Source organism: Balearica regulorum, chromosome 1, assembly GCF_011004875.1.
Source record: "Balearica regulorum gibbericeps isolate bBalReg1 chromosome 1, bBalReg1.pri, whole genome shotgun sequence".
In the NCBI taxonomy this organism is placed as follows: domain Eukaryota; kingdom Metazoa; phylum Chordata; class Aves; order Gruiformes; family Gruidae; genus Balearica; species Balearica regulorum.
Genome location: NC_046184.1, coordinates 59,674,636 through 59,701,256, shown reverse-complemented (window position 1 = coordinate 59,701,256; position 26,621 = coordinate 59,674,636). Strand labels below are relative to the sequence as shown.

General features: G+C 42.9%; 1 protein-coding gene across 2 annotated transcripts in view; it reads right to left on the bottom strand.

The window, feature by feature from the left end:
- SYN3 (synapsin III) overlaps window positions 1–6,212 on the bottom strand; it is a 203,255-nt gene extending 197,043 nt beyond the window's left edge. Inside the window, exons 1-2 of one of the 2 annotated variants that reach the window (XM_075753811.1) lie at window positions 5,966–6,212; window positions 2,394–2,468 (exon numbers count right to left, since the gene is read on the bottom strand). The gene's annotated coding sequence lies outside the window, so the exon portion shown is untranslated. The remainder of the gene's footprint in view (window positions 1–2,393; window positions 2,469–5,965) is intronic. The other variant, XM_075753818.1, reaches the window with a different exon arrangement.
- Window positions 6,213–26,621: the final 20,409 nt, after the last annotated feature.

Genomic DNA, 26,621 nt, shown 5'->3' with positions numbered 1-26,621 from the left:
GAATAAATGCTTCCTAATTTGCCAGATTGTTTGGTTTTGTCAAGCCCACTTCAGAAAACAGCCAGGTGCTGAGTGTGTTTCCCTGCCTACGTGTTGTGTCCGCAGTCCCTGGCAGCTGCCTGTGACAGGCACAGTGCAGTGACTCAGGGACAGAAGCATCCAGTCCATCACCTCTGGGACCATCTGATCATTCTTTATTCCAAATTTCCATTTTTCTGTCCACTGCACTACAGCGGTGGCTATAAACAACTGTGCTGTGCTGATAAGTTGAATGAGAAAACTCCTGATTTTCTTGACTTCTTTCTCTGAGGAGGATCTATATTTTCTAGCATCTTCCTCTGGAGTTTATCAGGTTGTTCTGCAGAGTCAAGCAGAAGTGTTTCTGCAGCCAAGAAGGTCTTTGACATGTTCCTGGGCTGCAATGTACTATGGGGCTGTTCGGCCTCACTCTAAACCCAGCAAGTTACAGATTAAAGTGGGGTAGGAAGATGACAGCGTAACGGATATGTTCATTGTGCTGTACAAAAGAAGACAATCACACAGAGCCAAGATACCCTATATTAAAAATAATAAACTTCATCTAAAAAAGGGGTGTTACTACATATTAAACAACAGATTTTAAAGGACTGAATCATCTTGGAGCTGAATGTTCTGCTGCTATTGGTTTTGCTTTTCCAATAGTTCTATCTAAATATGCTTGTGTTTGCTTATGAAGTTAATTTAGTGCTGGTGAAAGTCTACCAGTCCTTCTAGATTAAAAATATTTTACATTGGCTACATAAGAGGTATGGTGTAAGCATTTCTAGCTGTTTTTTTCCACCAGGCTTGGAAGTCCTGAGTCCCAGTGGAGTGGGACTTTCTCCATTCACTTGGATGGGAATGATGCATCAGTTAGTTAACCTCTTATTCTGCTCCAAATAATGTGAATGACTTTAGCTATCGCTTTTACCAAAAAAGTGGCTTATTAGTATCCTTTCTTAAACAGTCGTGTGGTTTTAAAGGGCTAGAACCAGCAAGTTAAAAAAATATTTCATTCTGTGTTTGTGCCATTGTCAACTAAATGTAAAATTAAATTGTAAATTAAAATGTAGGGCTAGAGGTAGCAAACTTTTTACATTTGAGGGAGCTGAACAAACAGCCATTTGAAACCATGAAGACCTGGCTGAAGACACTGATTGCCATCTTTTCAAAGGAGTTGTTATGTGTGTGTTTGCTCCCGTGTCTGAGAAGAAATAAGGAATCCAATGCTTTTCCATGCTTCCCAGTTGAAGTATACAGGGAACCTGGCTCTGGTTCATGCTGAGAGCAGGAAATAAATCAGCCAAAACCCACAATATTTGGCAAAAATGAAATTTCTTTCTTAAAAAAAAAGGCACAACCCTCTCCTGCACTTTGTGTAGCTTTTCACCTGTCTTGCAGTCCTTCTGTTTTCCTCACTTTAACATGAACTCTTTTTCCGCCCCATAGGAATGTAACGCTGCTGCTGTCCTTCGGGCTGGAGTATTGTACAACACAGCAGCTCTCTGTCTTGTTCATATCCCACTCTGTTTACAGCAAAATTCAATGTGCCTTTATAAATGACTGCAGTTACTCTCTCAGAAGTGATTTGAAGGCAATACTCCCGGTTTCAGGAAGCCTGGAAAAGGGGTCTTTCCTACCGCATCCAATCTACTTTGTTTCCCCCCATGACAGCCCACCACAAGCCGCCCTAGGAAGCAGACAATCTTTTCTTCCCCCCCGTGTCACTCGGTGGCAATGCAGAATTCAGCCCTTTGCAACAGAGCACTGTCACCAGGACAAAAGATCATTTCCACCCCGAAGACCACATCACAGACTCTCCCACTTGTCCAAGGCCATCTCATTATTTTTTTCCCCTTTGTGAGCAGTGTCTAAATTACAAGCACGTGCCCTGGGACAACTTTCCTGTGGCCAGTGTAGTCTGCTAATGGCAGCAAAGTCATACTGCACCTTTGCTTTAGTGTTTGATCTGCCCAGACACAGTAGGATTATTTCTCATTAAACAGACAATAGATTGTCTGGAACCTGACAGCCATTAATAGACATCGTTAGTTCTGCATAATCACTTAATTTTCCTTGATAACCATATTATAAATACATATGAGTCTAGAGTACTAAACCGGTAACAGATCTGCTGCAATTGTTAATCAGATCTCTGCTGTTTGTCTGCATTCAAGAAAAATTCCTTGACATTTTCTAATCTCTAGATGAGGTAGGAGAATACCACAGCAAACCACAAAGGATGGGAAGAAGTGAAAAATTATCCAGAATGGAGAGAGAGCATGGCTTCCCCACTGCCTAAACAGAAAGGAAACCATTTTATCCCACAGATAACAAGCATATCTAGAAATTGGAAGGTTTCCATTTGGTCTTACCGAATCTGTTTGAAAACTTATGATCCAGGGCTTTGAACACCTCTGGGGATGCAAGCCAGCTGAAAAGATGGAGGCCTGCGGGCAGAACAGAAACACTGGAGTGAGCAAGGGGGAGGCATACAGGAGGCAGGGCAGTGATGTGGTTTGAAAGAAAATGCTCTTACAACAGCTCCGAAAATGCCCTGGGTGTTTTCTTTGACATTTCGAGTTAGTAGTTGCACCTACCAATGGATTATCAGATCAAGTCGCTGCACCTTTATCAACTATTAATTGTATCTGGGCCAGGGCAGCTCTTTGTTATGCCCATCTGGGAATTCTGTGCTTATTTGCTTAGCTATTAAAGTGGCAGGAAAGGGATTTTTAGCCTTAAAACTTCAAAAAAGAATAAAACATCTTAGAGTGTTTACTGCAAAACCTGACATTCTGGAGAATTTCCAGATGGATTCAAAAGTGGTCCTACACTCCTATAGACAGAGCAGCATCCTCTGAGAAGAGAATGCCACAATACAATACACCAGTCACTGTGCAGTAAGAATCAAACTCGCTTTTTCCCCTTTTCCTTTTTTCTAAAGGATGGTAACTGGTTTTGGTTTTTATCTTGCTGGAAAGTGCAACATAAATGGCATACATACAAGGAATTTTTGCAATGTGGAATGAGATTTGCAAAGTGGAAGAAGCCCGAGTTAAATGTTAAAATTAAAGCAACAATCCTTATTATGGAGGAGTTGTTGAAGTTAATTCTAGGGTAGAATTTGCAATACTACAAATCCCATAAGAGCAATTGCTCATACATCACATGCCCCTCCTCCTCTGCCCTGCTCCCCCCCCCAAAAAAAAAAAAAAAAAAAAGAAGAGGAAGAATGGAGAGCCAGAGAAAAATGGTACCCTTTCTGCCCTTTCTGGGAGAGGAAGGATGATGCAGAGGACACTGTGGCTAGTTTGTTGTAATTAGCGTTAACATCAATAAGGAGCACAAGCTTTGCATCCCATCACACCCCGCATTACTAGAGTACATAACCTCCTAACCTCCACCCAGGAAAATGATATCATTGCATGAATTAATCATCTGGGCAATTAATGGCAAAAACGACCTTAGGTTTCCAGCACAGTCTCTGGCACCAGTGAATTGGCAATGACGTCAGCTTCCCTGGGAATACGCTGGCGTTTTGCCCGTTCCTGAGCCTCGCTGTTGACTCTGAGGGCAGAAGCAAACAATGTAGTCACCCAACCGGCAATAAACGCTGCAAGTGAATACCAGGCTACCGCCACTGCAGCGTCAGAGGGACGCTTCTCCTGCCAAACCCCCCGTGTGCCTCTCCCGAGGAAGATGCGTCTTCCAAAACAGGCAAGTGCAAACGGCTTCCTCTGATGCACAAAGAGATGGACTCTCCAGGTGCACAGAGTATCTGCCTCCTTTTTAGTAAGGAAAGGCCCCCGCTCTGCACCTGGAAGCTATGCAGCCTTTTGGAGTAGGTGAATAAGCAAGTTATTTAGTTGTTCCTCTTTTGCTGGGGCAGAGGTAAGGGGAGAGAAGTTTATTATACTGGAGAGTTTATTCTCAGATGGCAAGGCTCGTTTTGCTTCATTTCTTACCTCACTCTGTTGCTCTGAGTGCTTTGAAAGTTGGAGTCAAACTCAGCTATGACCAAGCTTTTGCTAACTTAGAGGAGCCAAAGGACAGGAAAGAGGAATGAGAAACCAAGAGACAAAAAAAACCCACTAGCTTATGGTATATGCCCTGTCTTAGACTTGTTTTTCAGTCCACTATTCCAGGTGAGAAGAGGAGAGCATGGCTCCATCCTGCGAGAAGCTGCTGCACGTTCCCTTTGGGTTTTCTGTCATCAAATACAAATATCCTCTGTAAGGTGGAGCCTTTTGGTAGCTGTGCCAGGTGATTGCTCCTTTGGTCTCACCTGGGACACGTGCACAAGGTGTGAGGCAGAGGGGGTCAGACTCAGCCTGCCACCCCCGGCAGTACACCCCAGAGACTTCAGGAGAGCTCATGGGCAGAGAGTAGATGTGAGCAGGGGGGTGCTCTCTGATGGGAAGATCAGTCATGGTTATATTTTCCCATCTTCAGGCTGTGTGAGAAAACCACAGAAAAGGAAGGAGACTGGATAGGGGAAAGTTAACCCCTGATGTAAGAGAGTTGGTGTCAGGGAGGAAGGAGAACTTGTTTGGGCAAACAGGTTTGGTTAATCCAAGACAAGCCATTTTGTTGCTTCTCCCTGTGGGGCTTTCTGCCTTACTGCTCTTTTCAGAGGGAGCCTCCAGCTGTTGCTTTCTGAGCAGGCAGAAAAAGCATACCTCCCTCAGCACTCATCATAAGAGTTAGTTTCCAACTGAGATGCGATATCCACAGGTGAGCAACATCTTTTCTCTTAACAATACCTTCCTCTGCATCCTGGCTTAAAAAGAATGAGGTGCTGAAAACATATGAGAAGCAGCTAAATCTGTTAATGCCTTACAGCAAGCTACCATCCCCACTCTGGTTAGAGACTGGGCTAAGGTTACCCAGCTTGGGACAGCCTTGTCTTAAAGGCTTGCAAAGATGTTAAGCTGCCGAAGTGTGATTATAGCATCATCACTGCAAACAACATTCCCTGCTTACATAGCTTAATGCCACTTGTCACATTTGTAATCCAGCTTCCCCCACTGCCCTGTCTGTTTAGCAGTCACTTGTTACCAGAGCAAAAGCAGTGAAACAAAAGGAAGGGCAGAGGCTAATTTGCTTGATGTGCTCCTGCTCTTCCAGATAATGTTAATTCGTAGGCTCTAACCTGATGCTCAGAGATGCTCACCCTTTCTTCACGTGATTAAAAGGGGGATAGAAAATCTGTGGAAGCATCTCGATAAGTTATCACTTTAGCAGCAGGCAAACAGGATGGTTTGATCATCAGTTCTTCTAACCAGTCAGATAACCTGTCCTGATTCCCTCCCCTCCCCTTGCTCTCCAGGTGTAGCTGGCTCAGCAGATAGGATAATCCACTTTCCTACTCACTTGCACTCTCCATGTTAGAGAATCTGATTACACAGATTGCTTGCAATTTATCTCCACCTGCCATGACTAATGCTCCAGTCTGACCTCCTCTTTCCCATTTTCACATCTCACTGCAGATCCGATACATACACAGACAGATGCACACACACTTGCTCTTTTTTGTTTGCAAACAAACAGCTCACTAAGAGCCTCGGCATTTCCATTTTCAATCAAACCAGAAAGCACTACTGTTTTCCCCACACTGCCCATGAAGTAATTTCTCCCTTTTGACTCATCTCGTTACATTTATAATGCACAGGCTTCATACATTGTTTCTCTATCCACATAAACCACAGACATCTCTGTACAGACACGCACAATGAACATGCAATGTTATAAACCCCTGCAGCACATATAAAGACAAAGGCACATGCTACACGCACTGAGCAAGTGCCACCACACACATTCCTGTTCCCTCCAAACCCTGCAGGAAAACATCGCCTGCAGAGTGCTTTCCTATAAACAAAACCACTCTTGCAGCACAGGGCCAGTACATGATTCCGGCAAATCCTGTTCCCACTCGCTCCCTTACCTTTCTGTAGTCTGCTAATCCGGGGGCCCTGGACCGATTCGCTTTCCCTCCTGCACACAAACTGCCAGTCCCTCCTGCTTCACATTCACGGCACACTAGCAGGATTCACCGTCATACCATTCTGCTGGATCCTTATCGCCCTATTGGCCAAAGCCAGACAGTAAATTCAATTAGGCTCCTCCTTATAACTATATTATCACAGGAACAGGATGAATAATTTAGTAAAACAACAAGGGTGTGCAGGCTCCGGTGTCACAGACTTCACCCCCACTGGCAGGCTTTTATCAAAGAGAGGTGGGTAAAGAAACCAGAATCTGTCACTCTCCTGGAAAGGAGACCTTAGATCACCCACTTGTATTTCCCATTCTGTTCCTCCTGTCCTCCTCCCACTAAAGCCATGGCATTCGCTTTTTATTGTTGTACATCCATCCCCAGCCCACAACACAGCATTTCCCTGGTGAATGGCCATTACCATCTCAGTGGATGCAGAGATTTCTGCCCAGGCAAAGCGATACTGCAGCACATCCAACACTTTGCCTCTTTCCTGAATGCAAGATGTGAGAATAAAACTGTTCTGTGGAAGGGAGTGACAAGACAAGCAGATCACAAAGAAATGGGAGAGTCTGCCTTGTATCATGATGTCTTCTGTTCAGCAACTGCGCTGTCATCCCATCGGTTCAGACACCCAAGGGATGCAAGTGCACGGTTCCTGAAAGAGAAAGGTTCATATACACACTGCTCAGGGACTGTGATTTCACATGCCTGCTGTGGGAGTTTCAATCCCCACATCAAAAAAATACACCAAAGCAGCAGTTTTCCCCCAAACCAAATGACCAAGCTGTTCTGGTTTGCTTTTTTTTTTTTTTTTTTTCCTTTTGTTTCCTGGCCAGAAATTTGTAGTGACATCTAACTACACCTATATTTCCCAAGAAGTAGTTTTCCCAAAATGAACACTGCTCTTTTTCTTCAGCTGATGCTTTGTTTGAAGAGTTACAGAGCACTGCAGCTTCCCTTAATGGTGTCATCACTTTCTAAGTCAAGTCTCAGACCACCTCATTTGCCTGAAGAGTTTTTTGTTATGGGACCAATGCTAGAAGTGGAGGAGCTTAGTAGAACCACCCCTCTCACCCCCAGATCAGCCCAAGCAGCCAGCGGGGCTTTTTAATGACTATTCACAGCAATATTGAAAGCTATTGCTAATACATGTTCACATGTGTGGTATTTACAAACAGCCATACTGTTCCACCATAATCAAAAAATAAATAGGCAGGGCGAAGAAGCCATTTTTCTTCCATTATAGGAGCCTGTGTCCTTTAGAGTCCAAGAACACCCTTTGCGCCCTGCTTCCCCTGTGCTAATATTTACTCAGCAGAGTCTATATACCTACTATCATAATAATGTGAGGTTCAAATTTGCACTAGAACTCAAACTCCTTCAAGCAACTCCTACACCAGCTCTCAGTTTGGCTCATCTCCCAGGACTGGGTGGCTGGGCAGCCCTTAGCTCTGCCTCTAGAGGCAGCAGGGGCACGAGGTTGAAGTCAATCCCAAGCACCAACATAGCTACAAGGGCAGGCCACAGGCAAGAGACTGGCAGTTTTCCTAAGGGCAAAGTCTGTCTTTAGGCACTGCCTTCATGGCAAAGCACTGGCAGGACAACCCACAGCTATTTCCACCTTCTAAATTTCTACGTTCCACCTGTCTACCTTTATCACAGCCCTGGTGCAGGATGGAGAGTCATGCTGCCTTCCCCAGGAGAACAGGGCACAGGGATGGCGCATGCATTTGCCTTTCCCACCAATTCAAGGTGATCTAAGGAAAGAAAAAGTAAGAGTCTCGACCAAGTTTTTGCCTTTGTCTGTTACAGATGTCTCTGCCACAAAAAGGGACAAAACTGCTCTCTTGCTTCTCAAGATGCTTCACTTTCGAAGAATGGCAGCTGCTCTTTTCCTCCTCCTTTTTTCCTTGCAGCCATCCAAACTTTTAAGAGCTTTTGTGTTAAAGGAATCCTTGAATTATGCACTTGGTGATAGTTTCAGAGCAATTAAATTAAGCCATGTGGCAAGTTGCCCAATGTCACTACCAAAACTCAGGATGTTTTAGCATCATTTATTGAAGAGTTTTTACATGATGCTTACTTAAATCACAAAAAGAGAGCAAATTAGGCTGTTGCCATGACAACTAGAGCATCTGATCAAAATTCAGTAGATGGTAGGGAGGGGGGCAGAGCTCTTCAATGGAGACCTCCACATCATGAATATGGCCCTTGGTTATCAAATCCCTTTCAAGTTAATTCCTAGCATCAAAGCCTCCCTGACAAAGGGTTTAATAATCAGGAGCAAAGCTTTGGCTAAAGAGGGCACAAACCAACTCTCCCAGCACTAATGTGAATTTACTTCTGGTGAGAGGTGCTCAGCTGAGAGGTCCACAGAGCAATCACAGACGTGGCAGCAGTAGTACATAAACTGCAGATGAGGCAGGGGGGGAGAAGTGTCAGAGAAGAGGCTTCACTGCAGACAAGCACTGAATAAAAGGGCAGGTCGTGACTCTGTGGTGCAGTAAAGGTGAATGACAACTTTCACAGAGTAGATGGGGAGGGAGAGAAGGAAGCAAGGTCCCAGCCACCACTCATGGAAGCCCTCTGGAAGTCAGAATAAGCTGAGCAAAAGTCTTCCCCTAGCCCCAAGAAATTAATTGAGGCAAATAAGAGAACAAAATGGCAAGAAAAAGCAGGATCAATGGTGTCAGAAGAAGCTGACAAGCTGAGCAAATGGAAGACAGGCTACCAGAGGTCTTTTGCAGGAATTAAATCCTTGGTAGGATTGTTGAATATTTTCCATCAAAGCTGGTTCTCTGTGTATTTAATTTTTTTTCCAGGTGAACATTTTTTCTGTTGCAAGCCTTCTAAGAAAATCACTATTTTAGCAGAAATTTTTCAGTGAAGTCTTTTGGTTCTCAATTGCAAAAGCTGAGGTATTTTTGGATGAAAACAAAGAACATTTCTTTGGAAAAAGTCCAGAAGGCTTTGTAGTTTACATGCAAGATCTCTCCTTCCTCATAATTATTTTTGATTGGATAATTTATTGCCATTGGAAGTATTGGTGTTCTCCTTTGAAATGATGTCTTGCTGGGCATAAGCCCCTTTTGGGGGGTAGGAACAATAAGTGTGAGCACATCCAAAATTAGAAAAAATTAAACACATAGGCAAATGGAATAAACTGTGAATGTTTCTTCCCCTCTTTATCCCCAGATGAGAGGAACTGTGTTTAGCAATAAAAACAAGAAGCAATTGAGAAATTTAGGGAGAGATATATGATTGTACCATTGTGTTACACTCCAAGTAGGATATTTGCCAAGGCAAAAGCATACATACTACAGGGATCCAAAAGTTCAAGAAATTATGAAAAAACCTCCAACTAACAAGTATACATTTTCAAGATGTAAGTACTCCTTTATCTGATGTCCTGTTCACCCTTTGAGTCCCAAAACTGATTGTCAGTCTTCCTTACTTGGGATGTCGTGACAATATTTCTGCACCTTGAGTTGGAGGTGTTTATCTTCTGATGGGGTCTTCTTCCTTGTGCCTGGGTACCACTTTTATAGGTTGCTAATAAGGTCCAACATCTGACTGATTGGAAGTGAATATAAACCAAGCCTTTAATTGATTGTCTACTTGCAAATGAGACTGGCTATTTCTTTTTATGTCCCCTCCCCATCCTCCCCTGCTATTTTGCCAAAGCCTTGCAAAAAAAATTTGTTAGCTAATGACATCGTAGCAGCAGGAGTAGGTCAGGTTGCACACAAGCCATGTAGGCTTATTTTGGACCCACAATATGTGGCAGAGATGAGAGGCTGAAGCGAGCATTTTTTCATGCTGAATATATTGCAACACCCTCTTTAACAGCTGTCAGTTTGGCAAACATGCTCTTGGGATGGCGTAACAGCAGAGAGGCATTCAAGAAATACATCTGAGGAATAGGGGACAGGGTCAGAGGAGAGAAGGAAAGGGCAATGCCTAGCAGAACAGGAATGGGCTCTTGAGAAGTGTCTGGAATGTTATTTTCTGAAGTGAGATGCCTTTGGGACAAGCTGCATTTTACCTAGTCAGACTGAGACATTATCCTGGAGATTCACTGCTACTGCATATATGTATGGTGAAGAAGAAACATATTACCATCCCACTGAAAACATCTTTCAGTGTCCCAAACATGCTCCTAATGAAAAGAATTTTTCATTCTTCAGCAATAGTGACTTGTGATTTTAATAAACTTTTCAAGACCTTCTAGGTATCTGTCTTAATCTAGGAACAAATTTTCTACTGGCATTCTTTACTTAGTTCACTAACGTTTTCCTGTAAGAAGTTTATCGGTTGCAGTGACTTCTTGCCATCTCAAACACCATAGCTATGAGGTCTTAAAAAGCCACATTTTATCCCATTATGCTATTCTAACACAAGAAAACACAAATATATTTTTCCATGAGGCTCTTTGAGTGAGAATCTATTTAATAGCAATCAAGTTTAAAAATACAAGTACACTCCATCTTCACCACATCACCTGCCATATTTTGTAAAACACTGTTCCTAGGCTGTGGAAGTTTCCAAGGCAAAAGGAATATTCTTGTTTACTTACGGGACAGATTTCCCTCTCCCAAAGGTAAGAAAAGAGAGATATGCCCTAATTCCATGTCAGCATAGGCAATATCCCAAAGGTATGGCACTCATTTAGGATGCAGGAAACAGAGGACCCAAACCTGAGCAAAGCAAACTGGAGACTCAACTCTTGGTCTTCCCCAGGGCAGAAAATAGCTGCACTAAGAGTTTGTCAGCTATTCAGAAGAGAGACTGTCATTATATCTCCTGCATAAATTTTTCTACTGTATAGAGACTCCTGTAATATTGGGCCAAAGACAGTCATAAGAAAGTCAGATTCATGTCAGTAGTTTGTAACTCACAGAGCACAGCTTTGACTTCTTTCTCTCACCTGTTGCCTCTAACATTATTTTCATCCAAACTACAGATCCTATACTGGACATCATACTTAACTGGAGATGGAAACTTCTCCTGTTTTGTTTGTTTTCTTTCTTGAATTAGAAAAACCTACTTCATGTTCCAGAGTTTTTAGTCCTTTTGATAACTGTGGAGAACATCTGGTGCAAAATCTGAGGCTAAACATCATGTTCAGAAGGGACAGTTGAGCTGAATTCTTCTTTGGCTTCCTTTAAGCCACGGGGCACTGCTCAATCACACGGTGTAGCAAAGACGAGGTAAACTTTGTGCACTGACCAAATCTTGTTTCTTACCTCATTTATTCCCATTCAAGAAGAATAGTTCTGGCACTCCCAAAGGATTCATATTAGGGTAAAACTCATGTAAAATTAAAGCAGGATCATCATCCTCACCTTCAGCAGACAATCATCTAAAAAGGGCCAGTGCAGATGACCTATTGCAATGGAGTAGCTCAAGAGAACCAAGAGCTGATTTGGCCAATCGGTTTGCTACAGGCAATCTGCTTCTTCAGGTGCCTCCACACTCTCACATCCTCCTCCTCCCTTCCCTGGTTGCCAGGCAACTACAACAAGGATGGGAGAGCGTGCTGGAGGAAACCACCCCGTAGGGCACTGCGTGGGTTTGGGTTTTCTTTCCTAGAAAATACTCCAGGGCGAAGTGGCCTTGGCTTTGTACAGGGCGAAGTGGCCTTGGCTTTGTAGGCAATGTCTCGCTATGAAATGTTGCTTTGCATGAACACTGGTTGTGGGGCAAGTGATGTACATCCATAATAACCAAAATAAATGCCTTCACAGACTCCAAGCTTGCTTCTGAGCTTTTTCTGGGGCTCATCTGTTCTCCATCAATGCCACAGATCAGCAATTTAAGGAGCTCAAGCATAGAAATCACCAGCCTGTACAGCAGGAGGTTTCACAATACCAGATACCCCATGTAGTTGTTGCAATGTCTCTGAGGATCACTGCTGTAGCTGGACATAGCCATATGTTTACAGCACTGACTTAACAGTGTCCCATAGGGCAAACGCAAAAGAAACACAACATTTTTTGTCAGAAATCTGTTTGCTTATAAAAGCTCAGGCACTTCTAGATGAGAAGTAAGTGAGATCAGCCACTAGAAAGTGAAATGGAAAGCCCTGTACTGGACTCCATGAGGTCCCTTGGCCAACTTGGTGTGGGAGAGGCTGTCTCATTCTCCCAGGTCTATCCAGCTTCCTTCCCTCAGGGTTTATACTGGGGGATAAGCCTCAAGTATATGAATAAAAGAAGCTGGGATCTGATGTTTGGAGCTGCAAAACAGAATACCTACACCCTGAAATGACATCATTAGTATTTCAAAATACAATTTAGTTAAAAAAATGGTGGTATCAACTAAACACAGGTACAAAGTCAAGTAAAAAATACCTGGAAGATTAGACACACATCTGTGACTTGCAAAACAAGCTTAATTTGCAAAGTCTTAACCCTGCATAGGATTGAACCTAACAAGAAAGACAAGAGAAGAAACTTTCTATTTCAGCAACTTTAATATTACTTTTTTATTCCAGTAATCACACCATATTCTTGATGCTTTTCAGTATTTCAGGCATGTTTTGAGACCTATTACTGCACAACAAAATCTGATTTTTACCCCTGCCTCCATATATCATGCCAGAAAGTCCATCTTTTCTGAGCAAAGTTTTCCATTTTTATTACCTAGTGTTCTGCCTAAAATGATAAAGGCTGTACCCTGAGGCCAGTCAACTTAATAGCATTCACTACAGACTCTGAAGTCATAGTTTAGGACCATAGCCTCTTAACCATGTATCCCAAATATCTTGGGAATTTGGGACTCATTTTTCCAGTTTCCCTAAGAACTCTTTTGCCCTCCCCACCCTTCTGAGTAGTCCACAGACAATTAATTACTGATCTAAACGATCCAGTCATAACCAGACCCATGTGTCGCTCTCAGTTGAAAGGAGAAATGCTTTTGCTTTCCCCACATACACCTCAATCAAGGTTGAGTTTCACTAGCAATGAGATAATTTCATAGTTGCAAAGGTCCTACTCTAGGTCCTGCTGTTCTTGTTTGAGTCTTTCTTAAACAACTGCATCCAGCCTTCACATATACAGCTTACACCAGCCATAAGAAGCAGATTTCTCCTTTGGTTCTCTAGCAGTGCAATACAGGTAGTTAATTTTTGTCCCTGATTGATTGGTTTTTTCCTTGGCACATCCAAGGTTCCCTTATTCCCTTGAGGTTACAGTTTGGCTTGCTGCCTTTTCCACTGAGGTTTGAAGTTCATAACAGTACTCTATTACAAAATCTCAATAGTAGCTTTGCAATTCTTGGAGTAGAAAATTGAAGTTTAGTGTGATTAAGAAAAGGAAACTACGATTTACAAATAAATTTTTGCTGAGTTGTCGCTTCCCTCCTTTTAAACACCACTTAAATTTAGCACCTAAGGGTAGAAAACAAAACAGAAGCTCTGATAAGTGCTCATTTCAGCTTTTTAATGTCAAGGTGCCCCTGCTATTATGGGAAAGGTATGGATGGGATTATGAATTCTGGCCACTAAACCTTGCTGTTTTTTAAGATGGTCTATCCCTTTACTAGGTCTCAAGAGAAAAGTCTTTAGAATAAGGAAATAAAGTATGAAAGGATTTCCTTGAAAGAAATAGATAGGCTGGATGGACGTACACAGTTTTCTGCATGATGCAAAGACCTCAACTACGTACTGTTGCGCAGCAGCCATGGCAGCCCAGCTGGGCTCTGGACAGAGGCATATGTAACATTATCACAAAGCTGAAGACATTGCAACAGGCAGGCTGAGGCAGGAGGAGTGGGGAGGGGGCAGAACAAGGGGGTAGGCAGGGAAATCGTGCAGGGAGGGGAGCGGTGAACCAGCAGGGTGGAGGGCAGGTGACATGAACGGACTCTGGTGTAGCCATGCGGGCTCCTTTCGTTTGGGGTGATTGAAGCCTTGCTCTGTGTGGAAGAAGGGTGAATAAATTCTTCCACAAATGCATACATCCTAGCAAATAGCAGTCGTCAGTGGGCAAGAAACCAGCGTATTTAAATACAGCTCACTCCCCAGGGGTATGGGAATCAAATGAGAAGCCACTCATAAGACTGTAAAACGAAACCACATAAAATGTTAACAGAAAAGTCATGTTTTAATTTAGAATTGCTCACTGACTGATAGGAGCCAAAATTTGAACACGTTCCCTAATGTTGATGGCTAAATGCCTTTCTCAAAGCATGTTAAAGGAGCAGGAGACAGCAGCAGCAGGCTGGAATGAATTTGAGAGAAAGCTGGGCATATGCTACAGCACCAGACAGAATTGCAAGGACAAAATGACACAGCAGGACTGCATAAGTATTGACCACCATTCCCACTCAGTACTTTTGGTATCTCATCTGGAGTATCATAAATAATGTCACTTCAGGATAATTTTGGAAACAGCTTGTTCTTTGGGGATAATTTTCTGAGATTTAATATGCCAGATCCACCCCTAACATTTCTTAGGGTATGTCTATGCAGCACCCAGCACCAAGTGAGGGTGCCTACAGTAGTTCAGGTCTGTATCCTGTCCCAGCTGCGTTGTTGTTCAAGGTGCAGGGTCAGCCCACGTAGGCAGAGGACCATGCTAGCGCAGCTCAGCTCTTCCCGCTCATGGTGCTACTGCTGTAGCTGCAGCTCTGGTATCTGCAGCACAGTGACAGGCCATGCAAGTATGCTTCCACATTCTTGTAAGGCAGCAGCTCTGACTTTAGGGACTATGATACAGATTAAGACTGTTTACAGCCTTAGTAGTGAAAAATGTCATACATGTTATGTCTATAAAGCACGTTAAGTGATGAGCAACGATACCCCATCAATTTTCACTGTTTTTTTCCAGTACTGTCCCACAAATGCACTTAAGCAAAACCACATGATAATCCTGTCTCCTGAACAGGAGTATGCTTTCATATCTACAGCTCAGACAGACTTTGCACAGGTATCGACCATGGGGTCTTCCCTATTTCTTAATGGTTTCTACTTCTGCCGCTGCCTAAATGATCTCCTGCCTGAATGACACAATGACAAAAAGATGGATGCCTTTCCTATTTTCATAAGTTTTAAATTTATATCTTTGGTGTATATATATCTATCTCCAGTTCCTTATATATTTTTGAATTTAGCGTATCTGGACATATTCAAGATTTCTATACCTTCCAGACCCAGTACTCTTTCCCAGATGCCCTTAGACATCTCTGTCAAATGCTGTTTTCCACATAAGCTTCTTTTCTCTTCTCTGGGCCAGTAGGCACCTTCTCTGGTTCAGTAGGTTCTAAGAGACCCCACAGAGAAGGAAAGACAACACTGAGAGCACCAAATGTTGCAGCAATAGCACCTGCCCTTTCCTTGTGAGCATTGCTGGGCCATGTCTGCCCATTCCACTATTCAACATTAGAGCAGAAGTTCAAAACCACCTTGCAGTACACCCCTAGCGCAACTACACGCTCAGCACCACCAGTAAAACACTCAGAGAGGTTTATATTCTCTGAAAAGAGCTGCAACAATTTATTTGTGCTGGGACTTCTTCTCCATACATATTTATGGGGTCTGTTTACTCAAATAAAGTAATGTGTGAAATTCAACAGACACAGAACCTCACAGAGAAGTCTTCTGTCTGCTTTAATTAAAGAGAGAAGGAAAACACCCAAGGATTCTTTACTGTAGTGAAAGTTAAAAGGATCAACAGGAACCACTGTGGGTGGATGAAGCTTCTACATTTTAATGACTTCTGACATGTCTTTAAGTCCTCCAGGCTTTCAAACCATTACGATACAAGGAAGTTCACTGTGGTCACTAGACAGACAGATACTGTCCCAGATTATGTACTGCCAGTTGTTAAGGAAGAGCAAAACAAAACAAAACACCTTCTGCTTCAAGGAAAGGGAGAAAAATAACATACTTTTTTTTATTAAATAACATACTTTTTTTTATTTATTTAATAAAAGCTTACAATACCCAGGATGCAGAGAATGAGGGCAGAGCAGCCCTTACTCTGAGTTAAAGCTCTCTGGTTCTAATAAGTACATCATAAGTAAGAAATACAGAAAAAGCTAAATCTTAGGAATGTCAGTTAGGAGGGGGAAAAAAAAAAAGCCTACCTGCTGAAAAGAGAGAGATTCATATACAAGGAGAACCACCATGATTTACCCTATTCCCTTCCATTTTGTTTGCATTGAGGATTTATTTGTTTACAGTATTTAAAGCTCCTTTTTAATGAGTTGTGTGAAATCTGGCAGACACATAACCTCTTTGAACAACAAAGAATTTCCTGCATTAATGAAGGAGGAAAGAAAGCCAAGAATTAATTTATTAATTACAACACATTAATTACTGCATGAAATAAAAGTTCAAATAATCAGCAGGAACCACAAGGGTGAGGTAAAGGTAAGAGGAGATAAAATATGTGTATTCTGCTTTGGTGATGGGCAAAAAATGGCCCCTGTACTACCAAACAAAAATATAAGAAGTTTGTTATTGCAGAAGAAGGGAATTATATTCAGGAAAGTTCTGGAAGTCTTTCCTTTTGATAAACAACTGCTCCAACCTTACACAGAGGGAGCAAAATAAAAATAAAGATAAATCAAGCATGGCTAACAGGAGTGAATGGATAGGTACACAGAATTGCGCAGCTTGTTCTGAGACAGATATGTCACACATTGAAAAGGCAGCTGGAGATTTGGAGAAAAGTTTTGCCAGAAGAGAGGATTAAAAAAAATACACAAAAAGTGATGAAACTTTTCCCCCTGAAATGTGGGCTTTCCAATTGTATGTTGTAAAAATGTGTGTGCATGCACGGGTGAGGGGTGTGTGTGTTTAAATACTTACAGAAGTTACATGACTGGGAGAAGTGGTGCAAATGTCATTACTATGGGATGAAATGTGAATACATCTATTTGTATGGCTGTGCACGTGCAAATGGAGTTGAGGTTCTTCTTTTGCAGTGCATACTAGAATATCTCCTAAAGGCAACACAGCAAGGAACTCCATCCTGCACATCCAAGCGTCCCAGTGTTTATCACTGTTATCGCCAATCAAATCAAAACATCTCCACTCAAAGAAGGGATAACAGCAACCTTACCCAGAGCCTAGCACTGTCAGTCTTGCATTTACTGCCTGTTGCCACAGCTCTGAGACCAGAACACATTATTGCATGGTGTGTAATATGCACATGATGTACAACGGCACTGTCAAGTCTTGGTAGCTGTGGTGATGCCCTGACCTTCCTGATGACCAGGAAGAAGTGGCTCAGTGTCACCTTCTGCATTTTCATTTAAAGGTTTACTGGGAAAAAGCCACAATACCGAGTATGGGGCATGAAATAAATGACTATAAATTTGCTGGATTAGCTAGCTTGAAGAATTTTGCTGAGTCAAATGTTGGGATAGCAATCGCCGTCTTTAGTTACCTATAAGGTGGTCTGCAAATCTTTTCACTGGGACCACAAGATGAACATTTGTGGTCTTACTTGTATTTCTGTGGTTCTAGTTTTCATCAAAAGCAATATTGCTTTACAATCAGTAGACGTTGTGGGTGATAGTCTTCATTTAGCCATGAACCCACAGAACATAAACCAGAGCTACAGGTGGAAGCTCAGATTTCCTGCAGCACTACTAACATTTCCCTCTGTGTGAACAGCCAATGTTAGATAGAGAGAGAGTCATGTTGTGGGGGATGTCTTTGGTAGTTGTTTCTGGGCATCCCACAAGGCCAAGAGGAATGCAAATCTCTTGCTCTAAGACATAAAGGATGACATGAGGCTGTTAACTGCAAAAGGAAATGGATGGGCTGAATGCAAGACTGAGACACTCAGAGGGACAGAAGCAAGGCACTTTGAGAGGAGGTTTGCTCTGAAGGGGACCGCATCTTCAGTCCTGCTGCTTGCTCGATGCAGAACACCTCAGAGATCACTCACAAGTCATGAGCTGCACTAACAGCTTAAAGAATTCCAGCGCACTCGGCCATGCTCGCCCAAGCGCATTTGCGAGGACAGCGTTTCCTGGAAGCGGAGTGCTGCTCCCTCCCCTCACCACTCTCCCACTCCAAGCACTGCTGGTTGTTTTGTGAACAGCCTCATTCACTGCATGCTGCACTTGCCTAGGGCTCGAAATCCATCTCCCCCCTTTCCCTCCTCCCAGCCTGCCGCTAGTTCCGATGGGATATTTTCTCCCCGCATTAGCCTGCTCTCTGCTTCTCTCTCTTCCTGAGCTGGGCCTGTTTCCTCCTCCTAATTATTCATGCAGGAGAGCAGATGGCAGGAGGAGTGGATTTCTCACTCGCTGGGAGTGTGCTAGCTTATACAGACACTTGGTTTTGTCACACAAAGGGGGAATAACGCCAACTGCAGAAAAAAGCTAGATATTCCAGAGACCAGTTCCTAGCATCCCCTATTCTCTGTTCTTCCATTCAAGCACAATATATTTTGGGCAACACTGTTCAGTTCTCAGTGTGTATTTATACCAATTACATCAGATTGTGGTTTCTCCTTCTCTTGTTTTAAATTTTTAATTAGGCTGAGAAAGCAATTCACATCATATCATTTATCGAAATGAATGCAGCTTTTTCATCTCAAGATGAAATAGCTGCAGTTCAATACAGTCACAAACAGTTGGGAACACTATTTTCAAGTCTGCAGAGGAAGCATCAGTAGTCCTCTGCAAATCTTCCCTATTCAGACAGTGGAGGTCAGTTGTGATGAGTTAAACGGGACATGGACAGGATCTTTGACTGGAGGACACTTCTATGCACACCTTGCTTGCAAACTGCCCTTAGGACTCTGACCAACCATCCCTACACCTTGTTCAGTGATGGGACTGTTCCCAATAAGCAGCCTGTGCAAGCCGTGCTGTTTCATAGTCCAGAAGTATTTACTGTCACAGAAATAGGCCGCTCCATGGCAGCTGGCCTCAGTACCCAGGGACACTCCTGGACATGTATAATTTATTAGACTGGATGTAACTGTGCTACAAGTACCCACTCCGGCATCTCAGTTTTGCTGGCCCAAGTGACCTTTTCATTTGCGTGCCAAAACGTTGCCACCGGAACGCAGCTGCAATTATCACTGGTAAAGCTTCTGTTGCAGTTACCACCATCACCAAAAATAAAATGCAGATGAGAATATACATACACTTACCCAGTCCTTGGAGTCTGACCAGCTTTAGCTGACAATTAAGGACATTATCAGCAAAGGACGATTAAGGACATTATCAGCAAAGCTACTGTTGTAGCTCACTAATAAAGAACCACAATGCTTTACATGAAGTCTTTTGTCCTTGTTTCAGCTGGGATAGAGTTAGTTTCTTCACAGCAGCTGGTATAGTGCTGCATTTTGGATTTATAATAATAATGTTGATAACACACTGATGTTTCAGTTGTTGCCAAGCAGTCAAGGACTTTTCAGCTTCTTATACTGCCCTGCCAATGAGAAGGGGGTGGGCATGTGTGTGTGCCCAAGAAGCTGGGAGGGGACACAGCCAAGACAGTGGACCCAAACTGGCCAAAGGGATATTCCATACCATATGATGTCATGCTCAATATATAACTTGGGAGGTGGGGGGGTGAGAGGCAGTGTGGCTTAGGAACCGAGCATCAGCTCCGGGTGGTGAGCAATTGTGCTGTGCATTACTTGTTTTATATATTCTTTTATCATCATTATTATTCTCTTCCTTTTCTGTCCTATTAAACTGTTTTTTTCTCAACCCACAAGTTTTACCTTTTTCTTTTCGATTCTCTCCCCCATCCCACTATGGGGAGGGGAGTGAGTGAACAGCTGTGTGGTTGTTTTAGCTGCCTGCTGGGTTGAACCACGACATCTTTCAATCAAAATTTTGCCTGGTATGTTCTGTAGCAAAACCAAAGTGCAGTCACCTTTTGATTTAGAGTGACATTCAATGGGTATGCTAAGAACAGCACGGAGAAATAAGTCATTGGTAAAGGTCACTGGGGTCTGTGCTGTTTTAACTGAAGCAACAATGCTGTCTTTGACTGCTATACAAGTTCTGCCAGACTTTCAGAGTTTTTGCTGTTTTTTGGAAAGCCTGAACTGAAATGACCTTGCAGAAAACTATATGCAGCTGAAAACAGCTATTCAGAAAGAATGGACAAGTCAACCAAGTCCAGATTTTAACCTGCAGTTTCAAAAGCTTCTCTCATGCTGTAAATTAAGGTAACAGAGTTGTAAATCAACGGACTTGCAGTGGGGGAAAGCTGGTGAGACAGGACCTGTTTGATGTTTAGCACACTAAAGCAAAAGCTCTATTTCAATTTTAGGTCAGGAGAATGAGCAGCAGGAGCCAACAGGCTTCCAAGCAGCAATTTTCCAGTTTATCAAGGCAAGTCTTGCAGAGAAAAAGCCAGCAAAGAGGAATGAGTGGAAAAAAAAAACCCCACATGACAAAGTAATTTAAGGTACTGTCTTCAGGCATCAGAACTCATTTAATTAAATATCTACTGATGCAAATGCAACATTGTTTCCATATGTCATCAGTAATGCTAGACTGTCAAGGTAACATACACAAGGAAACTTAAGAAATGTGTTTTCATTACACATCTCAGATAAAAGCTTCAGCAGTCTGAGCAGAAAAATGAAGAATTACAACATTCCCTGGTTCCATCATGCAGTACATGTACCTCACTTCTAAGATGGTTTCTTCATCACCACAAAACTTAGACTGTTGTGGCTATAATGCACCTACTAATAAACTTCTCCTTAATTGGGTCCCTGCCATGTGTAATTGAGACATGGCTTTTGCCACGAAGCCAATCAATAACTCTTCTTTTCGTGCTACAGCGAAAAAGGTCATTCCAAGAAGATAGCCATAAGAAAGGCAAAGTGAATAATCCTTCAAGATTCAACAGGGAAGCATGAGCTCAGCTCAGTGATGTTTTGGTCTATCAGTCATACAATGACCAATCAATCAATGAGGAGTTCAATGGGCAGTTCTCCTGAGCCCAAAGTTGCATGATGGGATTCTTAACTGCTTTAGACTCATACCGTTCCAGCCCAGTTGAAGTTCAGACTTGGCCAAACACTTCAGAGTGTAACTGTTTTGCTGAATTGGGAGTTTAGCCATGGGATCATGAAAAGAAGTTTTTTGTGCAGTACTATTGTTTGCACAAAACCTGGAAACATGTAAGGCTATTTACTGCAATAAAGACATGCTAAAATATCAACCATATCAACAACAGAGCCAACCAGGAAGCTTATGTAGGCAGTTTAAATTCTGTTTACAAAGCAGAGCCTTGGGAAACCATTCTGAGACACTTGCCATAGGGTTATTCCAAGCATCCAAGCCCAGTCACATTAGTACCTAAAGCAACACTCTCCAGTCCTATTTGCATTTGTTATTTGTAATACCAGTATGCAGAAACAACCTTCTGGGCAACCCCATGCCACCTCCTTGCTATACTTTATAACTTGGATTTCCTCCTCCCCAACTCCCAACTGTTTCTGACTCACTGGCAGGGTTTTTCTTTTTCCAATTTTCTGTAATTGCTTTATGCTGAGGGTCCATTGATCTGTTGAGGATGTGTGAGCAGGGGAATTTCTTGACAACTCTGAGGTCATAGGTCTCTGCCTGCTGGCAAGCAAGCATGGGGAAGTCAGATGGGCAGAGGTGCTGGGCCAAATCTCAACTCCTTTTTACTGAACATCTCTCCTGTGCCAGCAGCACCACCACTGTTTACATAGCCTAGCAGAAGCATTAAACAACCACATGAAATCTTAGCAGTTCCTGCCTCTCTCAGGCCCTAAGACAGACAGAAAAACAAAAAGTAAAGCAAAAATCTGACAGAAGAACAGGCAGGCTAAGCATGTTATTTACAGTGACACAGATGTTTGAACCTGTGAGTTACTGAATCTAGTTCTTGCAGCCCAAGCTGCTGGTTAGTCTCCTTTTCTATGTAGTTTTCAGAGCACTGTAGTTCTCTTCCTTGGGAATTGAACTGCTGTTCCACTCACCGCTCATATTTTCTCTTCCTTCTGTGTTCTGCAGCCCCTCTTCAGGCAGGGAACCTGCTGGGACCCCCACAGCCCGGAGCACAGCCACATCAGATCTCACCCACTGTTTCCTCAAATGTTAATAGTTTCAGGATTACCAAATATGATTACCAAATGTTTTTTGTGGGTCACAGCAGTGATACTTTAGAAGTCTCATTACTGGTTAATGACACAGATACTCTGTTTGTCATGAACAAATTCACATTGTTCATCCAACCAGCCTCCTGCCCGATTTCAAACGCTGAGGTTTCCCTAGCCAAGCTTCCAGGCATGAAAGTGCCAGCACTTCAACCCTCACTATTGCTCAAATCAGTGGATTGGCTTTGTTGTGTGGATGCAAAGTTGGGCTGAACAGAACGCACAAAGCACTTGCTTCTCTTTGTATTGCACAAAGCTCTTTCATTAACAGTTCCTGCAATGCAATGTCATTTTGCCATTCAGCATGAGAATTCTTGGTGAAAACAGATTAGTCCTTTTATTTGGAGTGGTCCTAGCATACAAGAAGAAGGATTTGATAAAATTGAAGGTCCGCTGTGGTTCGGAAAGCTATTTTGATGTGCAGCTAATCTTTTGCGAGACATCCATTCTCTGGTCATGCGAGCTGCATGGCAGCCAATATTAAAAAAAGGAAAAAATGAGTGGGTGTAATAAGGCAATTGCAGATGGGGTGTACAAACATAGAAAACACTTTTATGTTCTTGTTTGTGAGATTTCTGTAAGCAGAAATAATGAGGCCCACATTAGAAACATACTAAGCCTGTTTGACTAGATGAGAGTTGGTCCTATTAGAGAGCAATGTTGACACTGATCAGTATACAATACATGGGATTACACACACACACACTACCCCCACCCCACCCCCAAGGTTTGTTCTGTCACCCAATAAGTTTGATTTTTCTTATTATGACTTAGAGGCTGAAGATTTTGTACTGATCTGGAAGTACAGGGTCTCAGGAATTGTCTGGGCTTGTCCCAGTGTAAGCTTATTTTAGGTTCTTCTAAGCAACGATTTCGTTGTTGCCAGATTTGTTTTATTCTCACTTTAGAGCAGTAACAAATAGTTATTCTATACAGATTGTTGTGTTGTTTGCACCTTTCCTCACCTCTGTGCTATCAGTAATCTGCTCTCCTAATCCTGCATACACACAAGGCTTCCTGGGCAGGGCTTGTCACTTAGATAAAAGACACTGCACAATATTACTTACCACCCTGCCCTCCAGCGTGCAAAGTAATCAGACATGAAGCAGGGAAAGCAAAGAGCTGTGTTGGTATATAGACCTCCTTAGCAGATGACCACAGAGCCCTGGAGGTTCCATCTTTGCTCCATACAGGAGTGTGGCTCTGCACTCCTTGCTGCTCCTGCCAGCAAGCGTCGCAGTTGCGCTTTGCTGTAACACGCAATACTTGTTAGGCTGGATGGGCTGTTCTGCCAAGGTGTCGGGTGAACAGCTTAGTTCCTTTGGCTGCCTCGTTCACCTCCTTAAAACAAACACTTCAACATTCGGTTTCATTTATTCAGGCCCTTCTACGTATCTCCTGGTCTGCAAGCCATTTTCAGCTAGCAACGCAGCTGAAATGCAGTGCTGGTAGAAATCGAGTTGTCATCTTGCTTTCAAGTCAAAAGGCTTTTGCAACTTGAACCCCTGGTTGTTTTGGCATCAAGACTACAAGGCAAGGAATATGCCTCTACTTGAACAAGCAAGACACCGGCCAAATTGCTGTGCACAGTGATATGCGGCTGCCTGAGACTGACACCTTTTTCTGCTAAAACCAGGGCAAGGTTCCCTTGTGAAGGGCCACTGGCAGTGCAGAACGTACCTCAGCTTTCCCTGCGCCGGGTCCTCAAAGAACAGCGGCTTAGCCTGACTGGAGCGTGCAGCAGCCTGTTGTCATCCCAGTCCCTCGGCATTGAGAAGGCAGCTGGAACTGCTGCTGCCCAAAGGGGAAAGGAATGGCTTGGTGTAAAGCTCTCCAGGCTGCCCGTGTCCTGTGCAGAGTCAATGACCTCGGCAGCCTACATGCAGGGCAAAGCTAACAACCTGAGAAGGAGTCGCAGGATGGAGCAGTTTCTGCAACAATCACACTTTCCATCCCAGCTAGGTAGAGCAAGAGATGAGAGAGAGAGGCCTGCTGGGTCCCTGAAAAGGCAGAATTGCTGTAGATTGTGCCCTGGCCGTGTCGCTTGTTGTCTGTGGCAGAGTTACTTCCCAGCGGTTGGGAGACAGGTGTCAGTACTGCTGCTTACGGAGCAAAAGGCACTATAAAACAGCAATGAAGAACAAGGATGGCCTGTCAAGATGGTAGGAATAACAAGGAGACCCTAAAGCATTAAGCCAGGCAGAGTTTGCAACTAACCTGGTATCATGGTTTAACCCCGGTCAGCAACTGAGCACCACACAGCCACTTGCCTACTCCCCCCCCGGTGGGATGGGGGAGAGAATCAGAAGGGAAAAAGTGAGAAAACTCCTGGGTTGAGATAAAGACAGTTTAATAATTAGAAAGAAACAACAACCACAACCACAACAACTTGTAAGGAAAAGAGAAAAAAAGAAAAAAATAAATCCCAAGACAGACAAGTGATGCAAATGAAAATTGCTCACTACCAACCGATGTCCAGCCAGTCCCTAAGCCGCACCCTCCCACCAGCCTCCTCCCTAGTTTTAGACATGCTGCAACACAAACACACATGCCACGACGGGGCGAACACAGAAAACATCATGTGTGAAACACTCACATTGGAAAAAAACACACATGGGGGGTGAACACGTAAAAATTCACGTTGGACAAAAACTTGCAACAGGAAAAACCTTGTGTGGGGTGAACATGTCAAAACTCACAAGGTGGGAACATGGAAAATCTTGTGTGGTGAAAAATATGCATAGAAAACCTCGCAGGGGTGGGAAACTTGCATGTGCGTGGGAGACAGATGGGGTGGGGTATACATAAACACAAATTGGGATGAACACTGCCTGGCTGCTACAGGAGTACAAGATCCCATTGTTGAGGTAAGAGCAATTTTAGAGATAACAGAATAGAACAACTGTTCAACTGGGAACCATGCAAGCAACATCATGCAATTAGATGCATTAAGTGTAAAAAATACACCCAAGAGGAGCCTAAGACTGAGAAAGAAAATTATCAACACCATGCACTTACCAGGAGAAAAAAAAAAAAAAAAGGAATAAATACCTACTATAAACAGCACAGCCCTCCTGGGGAAAGCCTCAGGACTCAGGCGGCTCATCCCCTCTCACACATACACACATTTTCTATATAATATTTTAAAATTGTATTAATGAGGCTTTTCTGTATTAGTTTGGATTAAGAATGTGCAATATTGTAGCAAAGCTAACAGATAAGATTGAGTGACTTAAAACAATCAGCCATTGCCATTCTTGCATGCAACTTTTCTGGTGCGGGGACTGAAGACAGTGGTGAGGTTTCTTCCCGTGATACTGGAGCTGCAGCATACTGAACAGCTCAGACTCTCAAGGATAAAAGGGTCAGATTTTCACCTTTATATCCTTTTCCTTTCCTAGGATCTTTCACAGCTTACACAGACATACACCACAGAATCTGCCAGTTTTCTCATTCCAGGAAAAGAGCTCTGTCCTTATTTGTAAATAATGCAGGCATTTTCATGAACATCAGATAATCTTCAGTTTGTTATTGGTGTTCTAGCTCTGTGACTCCTACGAACTTTTAAAATCGTACTTCAGCCCTGAAAAGAAGGATGCTGACCTCTGGAATTATCTAACAACTTTTCTTCACCTGACATTATTAGCTATACTAAATGAGTGTTGATTCTGCAGAAATAAAGGTAGAAACAATATTGTGAAAGCACACAGTTAACCCGGAACTTAATCCACAGTGAATCTTGACTTGGCTCGCTCCAATCATTATAACAGCACATACCAAAAGAAATCCCAATCCACTCCACAGAGCATAAACCACCAAAACCCACCACCAACAGCAAAGTCTTTCTTCTTGTTCCTGGCAGTAGTCTTAACCTTGATTCTAAAGTGTTCCTGAATTTTCATATGCAATATGACAATAAATTAGGAACTTGGAGATTTTTAACAATTGAAACTTAGGGGGAAGCCTGGATAGAAGCAGCAGTCCTACATTAAAACTAAAGCAAATTCTCACAAGAGCTTGAAGATACAGGTTTTCAATCTTGTATTTGGGAAGATTTGAAATGTCAACCCTTTCATTTTCCTTTGTCAGAATGAAAGATGTAATTTCTGATCAAAAGAATTCAGCATCTCTGATTTGAAGACTTTCAGAGTATGTTTTCTTTCAGTAAGTTTCTGTCTCTGTGGACCAAAGGAGAAGCTAATTTTGAAATGTTTAAGCTTTCCAGGCTTGAAAGCTCTATTTCTGGACCAGCCCTACTGAATACACTATGTGCCACTTGGTCTTTGTGCTGGGAAGGAGCTTTGAAACCACCTCTCAGACCCACAGGATGAAGGCAGCCCAGTTCTGCTCTTTGGTCATGGAGTTTAACATCACATAGGGCAGACACCAAACTGAGAGTGTTTACATCAGACGTGACAGATGGTAAGATGGTTACCTTCCCTATCAACTCTGTCCTGCCACCAGCTCTTGAGTCTGAA